General features: G+C 33.3%; 1 pseudogene; it reads right to left on the reverse strand.

Annotated features, from left to right (window-relative positions):
• Positions 1 to 2,433: 2,433 nt before the first annotated feature.
• Positions 2,434 to 3,500, reverse strand: LOC102747233 (twinfilin-1 pseudogene; annotated as a pseudogene).
• Positions 3,501 to 7,661: the final 4,161 nt, after the last annotated feature.

The raw sequence follows: 7,661 nt of genomic DNA on the forward strand, positions 1-7,661 counted from the left end.
CTGGGTGGCTCAGTTGGTTGGGCGACTGCCTTCGGCTCAGGTCATGATCCTGGAGTCCCGGGATCGAGTCCCGCATCGGGCTCCCTGCTCGGCAGGGAGTCTGCTTCTCCCTCTGACCCTCCTCCCTCTCATGCTCTCTGTATCTCATTCTCTCTGTCTCAAATAAATAAATAAAATCTTTAAAAAAAAAAAAAAAAAAGACTATATAATCACATCTATATTCTGGAATGTCCATTTATTTTCATGTAGTGTAGCAGAATTTAGACTATAATTACACATGAATGGTACAGAAAAACATTCACCACCAAATTATTTTATACCTTCATGACAGGTTCTACATTCTTTCTGATTGAAAATACAGCTTGAGCTATGGTCTGCAACATAGCTCTAGGATTCTCAATGCAGTAATTTGTGTACATGTGTGTCTATGTGGGCACCCATGGAACAACTTAAAGTGTATCTTTAGTAAACAAGTGCAACATTACTGCCTATTACTTTGTATGTTTAAATATTATAGTCTGATTATTTGTAAACAAACAAAACCCCACACAAATACTCTTACCTCTAGAAAAAAAATCCTGTCAACCCATAATTATTCTAATATACTTTACTTGAACACACATTGAATTTTTGAAAGATGCATATAGTACCTTAGATAATAAGGTATAAAAATGTGTTTCATATTTTATAGCATGAAATGTGCATTTCTAATGTTATATGCAGCATAAAGTTTAGATCAAGAAATCCTAAATCCTTGGGGCGCCTGGGTGGCTCAGTGCTTAAGCAACTGCCTTCGGCTCGGGTCATGATCCTGGAGTCCCAGGATCGAGTCCCACGTCGGGCTCCCTGCTTGGCTAGGGGTCTGCTTCTCCCTCTGACCCTCTTCCCTCTCGTGCTCGCTGTCTCTCATTCTCTCTCTCTCAAATAAATAAATAAAATCTTTAAAAAAAAAAAAAAGAAATCCTAAATCCTGGATCCTCATAGTTCATTTAGAAAACTCCTCAAAGTTATGGCTTTTGCAGCAGGTTTATCAGATTTAACATGATAAAGTGTTCCATCTCCTTCCCTATTTCAAGTATCCAAAAAAAAAAAAAAAGAGGCTCAAAATTTCTGTAGGTTGTAACTGAAAATGCAAAGCTTTAAATAGTTAAATGTGCTTTGAAATAAGATATAAATTGAAACAAGTTTCTTAAGTATTTAATTTGTATTAGGCTGATAAGTACTAGGACTTTCAAACAGTTTTATTAAATGAGTATTTCCTCAAAAGTAATAAAGAACACAATTTGCCTATTAATATATGGTTCTGGGATTCTGGAGAAAAATCAATCTTGATGTTTACGATTTTTTCAACACTGTTGACTTTAATTTTGTTTTCTTTTTAATGATGTTAATATTCAATCTGAACATAGATATTTAGCCTCAAACTACTTATAATGAAATGAGTTACTTCTGAAAAGGAAACTTTAAAGCACTAGAAAGAGAATTTACTAAAGCTGTTTAATATGTCTTTCAATGTCATCAGAAATCCTGCAGTATAGAAAATATCTGGTACCTTTAAGGTTTCGGACTGAACTGATCTTCTGAAATGTTAATGCCATTAAAAAAACCAAAAAAGTCAAATAGAAAAGACTCTGCAATAAAGTACTGTTTCTAAAAGTTGCAGACATGATCCCATCATCTGAGAGCTAAGCACTGCTTCTTTACCTAGGCACACTAAGTTCTCAGCTGAGAAAATAATCTAACCTGGTCCTTAACATATTCATTAAGTAGTATGAATATTTTAAGGTCTTTCTCCCTTCAAGAAAAAAATTTGATGTCTCACTAAAGAGTAATAAGGAGTGTATCTTACTTTGAGACATTAGACTTTCTGGGATTGGCCCAACTGTATAAAATTTTAAGAAGTGTGTGAAAGTATGGAATCATTATTACTCTGTGAAAACAGTGTGACAAAATTAAACATCACTATGTCGAACCCTTTTCTAGCATTAACTCAAAAATAGAGATCATGAGTCTTCTATAACCTTAATTTTAAAAACACACAGAAGTGAAAAGTGCTATTTTTCAAAAAGTACAATTTTTTTCCCTACTATGTATCAACATGGAATGATTTCGGTTCTCCTGTACTAAAAGCTGGACTTTTAAAAAATGCTTGGGCGCCTGGGTGGCTCAGATGGTTAACCGTCTGCCTTCGGCTCAGGTCATGATCCCAGGGTCCTGGGATCAAGTCCTGCATCGGGCTCCCTGCTCCTTGGGAGCCTGCTTCTCCCTCTGTTTCTCTCTCTCTCTGTCTCTCATGAATAAATAAATAAAATCTTTAAAAAAAAAAAAAGCTTAATATAATGATTGTATTGTAATGCTTAATATAATGATTTTGTGTGTATTGTAATGCTTAATATAATGATTTTAATCAGCAGTGGCTTCACTTTCAGCTGGACCCCTAATAAGTCTTCAAATTCCCCTTTTTTCCTGCAGGAACTTTTGGTTTTGCAAAACTTTGCTTATGTGCATGCTGCTTGGGTGTACTTCTTCATAAAGGAAGTCTGCTGTCAACTCCTCCCCGTTGTCTATCTCAATCTTTCTAATGACATCCACTTGTAGTTGTCTTTCTACAATTTCTAGCAGAAAGCTCTTGCATCTAGAATACAGCATCCATTCTCTTATACTGCATGTGTATCCAGGCATTGAATAAATAAAAACTATGGACTCCAAATAGTCTCCTTCATGGGAATGTTTATACAGGAAGAAACGGTAATGTGCTGAATCTTTGGGAATCCTCTTTGGCAAATCTTTTAGTTCTGTATTTGTTGTGTTGGCCAAAATTATAATTTCATTTTTTATATCTATTTCCAATTGCACATAGTTGAGCTGTCTGTTACTTAAATGTTCCAAAGTCGGAAAAGCTTCTCGAGAAATAGGAAATGCTACTCCTTGTAGTGTTTGATGCTTAGTGTCCACACCCATGTCAGTTTGTACCTCATTAATTTTAATCTGCCGTAATTCTTCCTCAGCTGCAGTCAATGGGGCAGGAGAAGATTGTGACACCAAGTATTTTTTATAACCATGTAATGATACATCTTCCTTTACTGTTCCAAATACTTCATCTTTAATGTGGCCACCTCCAAATTCCTTTTTCAGAGTTGCTCTTGTTGCTGCGTACAACATTTTTTGACGAACATGAGAATGATCTGGAGACCAGGCAGTGAATATCCATTCATATCCCTGGGCATTCTGAGAATCTAACCTGAATAATATATAGCATGGTTGTTTGTCCTCCAGTAAGGGTAAAACAAAGGAATCATAATCCTTATCCCAGGAATCTGAAGGCTGACTACATGATCCAATCACAAGTTTCTCATTTTCAATAGATATTTTTAGAAGTCTGTATTTTCCATTTCTTGCTCTGGCAAAGATATCTTTAACATCTTCACTTGCTTGGATGCCGGTCTGATGGGACATGTTGGCGGCGGTGGGCTCCCGGCTCTGGGGCTAAGTGCTGAGAGCCGCTCATATCATTTCTTTGATGTGGTGATTGGGTTCAAAACCAGCTCATTGTAATGAGTAGTTATATGTTCCTGAGGATATAGACACATCTGAAATTAGATTTTTTTCCTTGATACACATTTTTATAGCATTCAAATATCAAGTGCTATCTTGTAGATATCTTAGAATTAGAAATGAAGTAAGTGATATCCCAGACCACTGCCAAGATGAAACAGCTAAATTTGATTTTTTATTATATCTATCCTAGCCTACAACTTGAGTGAACATCTTTATCAAGCTGAGAAAACAATGGAACTGTTTTTCCCAAAATGACTAATTATTGGAATTTGGCTGTCCTTGAAAGGCTAATACTCTCTGTTAGATAACTTTTATGGCTATATTGAATAGATGTAATTATTTAACAAGATGTTTGAGTATGTGCTGTATGCGTAAGATAAGAAATAATGTGACTTTTTAAAATAAAACTAATAGTTTATTGTAGACATTACAGTAGGACGATGAAAGTCCAAGACTACACTCACAGAACTACATCAGATATTTTTATCTATCTCAACTTGTAATTCTTGCCAATGTACATATTCAATGTTTACATATTTCTCAAAAATATTTTGATATTATCTTTGGCTAAAATTAATCCAGTTTTGCTCTCATATTTGCTGCAATCTGTTTTTTCTGTTTCTTGCCAATCTCTCTTTTCCATCTTCTATCACTCTAAGTAGTAATGCCCTTCACACACACACACACACACACACACACACACACAAATAAGGGATTGTTTCCTTTTATATTTTACAAATATTGGATAATCCCATATACAACTTATTTTTTCTCAATATACAATGTAACATGAAAATGCTTATGATTTACTAGACAAAAATCTGTCTCATTTTAATGAGTATAATGGATCTTTGCCTAAATCTTGTATCTATCATCCTTGAATTATGGTAATGGTATAGTCATTTTTTGATATGGAGCTCCAGAATTAAAATTATTCGGCTTGGGGCGCCTGGGTGGCTCAGTTGTTAAGCGTCTGCCTTCGGCTCAGGTCACGATCCCAGGGTTCTGGGATCGAGCCGCACATCGGGCTCCCTGCTCTGAGGGAAGTCTGCTTCTCCCTCTCCCACTCCCCCTGCTTGTGTTCCCTCTCTCACTATGTCTCTCTCTGTCAAATAAATAAAATCTTTAAAAAAAATAAAATTATTTGGCTTTTGTATATGTAAAATTCTAATTTTAATATATATTGAGAATTTCTGACAAGCAGAGATGTTTAGGGCATCTTTAAATGTGTTTGTTGTCATGTTTGTTTTGCAAATGGCCTAGTCAAATCCCATTAGATCACTTTTCTTTTGGTATTGTCTTTTCTTAACAATTGGTAGAAGTAATTTCTATATATTAGAGAAAAACTCTTTATCTTTAATATATGTTTTATAGTTTTCCAATCATTTTGATTTCTATGTTTTTTCTTATTTTTCCACATAATGCTTAAAAATATATATAAATTCTGTTTTCCTTTATCTTCTGAGTTTTCTAGGTTTTTTATACTACCAGTCATAGGTTTCTGAGTGTATTTGTGAATTTTATACGTAACAAAAGTTTTCTTTATAAATTCAAAGAGAAAATTACATTTGCTTTAAAAAAAAATAATGACCCACCTGGAATAAAAGTTGACTTTCTCCTTACATTATATATAATGTAGATTGCTAATATATAATTTAGATTGCTAATATGTTTAAATATAAGAAAAATAGAGTTTTGGAAAAAACATTAAAATACATGTATAATATCTACCGTATTTTATACCATAGCCTAGTTTTTACATTTTAAAGGTTTTGTACATAAATCAGAAAAAACCTTATTTTATTAATGTTAGCCATACATGTTAATAACTGTATGTATTGTATACATAGAATAAATGAAGGATGAATTAATATGTGAATATAAATTAAATAATAGTTTTAAATAAAGCTAAATATTTTAATGTTTATACAAATTTTTACTCCTTCTGTTACCTACATTTCCTAAAGTTTTCACAATATATTGTATTTTTCAAATTTCAAAATATTTTCTTTTCTATTCTATGTTGATCATTCAAATATTCACCAATTCTATATTGCCAATTCTATATTTTATTTTCTTATTTTTTATCTATTTATATTTTAAACCTGCTGGAATATTTTCAATATAAGCATTGCTTATATCTTTTATTTTACTTCATTATCTCTTTTTCTTTCTTGATCGTCCATTTTTCTTTGGTCCTTCCATACCTTATGATGATATTAATTTTCTCATGTACCTCCACTTTTTGAGACACAGTTTGGGGTTGTAATTTCTCACAAGTAAATCCTTTCCTACCCACAGACTAACCTCTTGAAATGATGCTAGGACAATAGGCAGCTATTTTCAAGTTTTGTTTCATGGATATAATAGGTCCCTTCTGGCTCCTACCCAAATGCTAGACCTCAGCTCAATTCCTATGACCTAGACTGCAGTTTCTATGATAGTCATCACACCCGGCAACAGGACATCTGATCTTTGTCCCTGCCAGATAACATGTGACAACTTCTGATAATACTGCTGTGGGTCAGCTATTAATTTTTGATATCCAAAAATTTTCTTTCTTGCATTAAACCTTCCAAGAGTATATTTATTGATTGTATCCTGCATTTCTACATATGTGGAGAGTGAGGTGGGCCTTCCGTTTGTTCAGCCATCTTGACCAGACATTCTTTACTAACAATCTATAGATAGATATGACATACCACAATATGTATCCAGTGCATGAGTCATAGTTTAGTTTCTTTTAAATATTATTAAGGTAAAACCACTAAATTGTTGTTATACTTTTTTGCAATCTAAGTAATTTATTTATGTGATAGATAAATAAGTAGATATATTTTGGGTTATATTTTAACATTTATTCACCAATTAAAAGTTTTCTATGTAGAATTTCTTTTAAAAATGTTGGTGATGTGGACAGTAAAAGGAAATTAATCTTTTTTTTTCATGAGTTTGGGTCTTTGAAAACATATGAGTATGGATTTTGTAATAAGTTGTATCCTACTTTTTTGAAACAGTTAATGTAAGCTCCAAATTTTTGAGAATTTAAAAGTGAGATAAACCACAGTAATTTGCAGAAGCTATATTCTAAATTTACATATTCTTAAACTCATTAAACATCTTTTAATACTTTTTTTAAAGATTTTATTTATTTATCTGACAGAGAGAGAGACAGCGAGAGAGGGAACACAAGCAGGGGGAGTGGGAGAAGGAGAAGCAGACTCCCCACTGAGCAGGGAGCCTGATGAGGAGCTCAATCCCAGGACCCTAAGGCAGACACTTAACGACTGAACCACCCAGGCACCCTTAATACGTTTTTTTAAAAAAATTATTTATTTATTTATTTGAGAAAGAGTGCACGAGTGGGGGGGAGGGACAGAGGCAGAGGGAGAAGCAGAGCAGGAAGCATGACATGGGGCTAGATCCCAGGACCCTGAGATCATGACCTGAGCCAAAAGCAGAGGCTTAACCAACTGAGCCACCCAGGTGTCCCTAAAATTTATTAAACATTTAAGTTAAGACAAACATATATTACATTGTAACAATGTTTTAAGAGATTTATAACTAATAAAGCAATGCTATTCTGCTGTTGGTTTTGATATCAGCTAACTCCTGAGCGTTTTTTAATAACTTTTTTTTAAAATAAAAGGTTAAGACTCAAACTTTGTTTCTGGTTTTCCAATTGCAGTATATATATATGTGTATATATATATTTATATTTATATTTATATATAAATTTATATTATATATAAATGTTATATTATATGTAATATTCAAATTTATATAAATTATATATAAATATAAAGTATATATATACTGCAATTGGAAAACCTGAAACTATATATATATACATATTTATATGTATTTATATATATATATTTCTTTTTTTTCCTAAAGGAGTGTTCTTGCCAGAAACAATTCCATTTTCCCAGACTCTGATGGCATGTCAAATCTGTTTGAGCTCAGAATTAGGCCATTATCCCAGAGACACTTCAAAGTCTGATGATCCAGAACCAAACAGAAATATCCAGTGTTCTGTAACTCAGAATGAAATGGGTCCTCTGGATTAAATTAACCAAGCACTCCATCCATGTCACTTTATT

The sequence above is a fragment of the Leptonychotes weddellii genome, chromosome 6 (genome assembly GCF_054177405.1).
Source record: "Leptonychotes weddellii isolate Sample4059 chromosome 6, ASM5417740v2, whole genome shotgun sequence".
Taxonomy (NCBI): domain Eukaryota; kingdom Metazoa; phylum Chordata; class Mammalia; order Carnivora; family Phocidae; genus Leptonychotes; species Leptonychotes weddellii.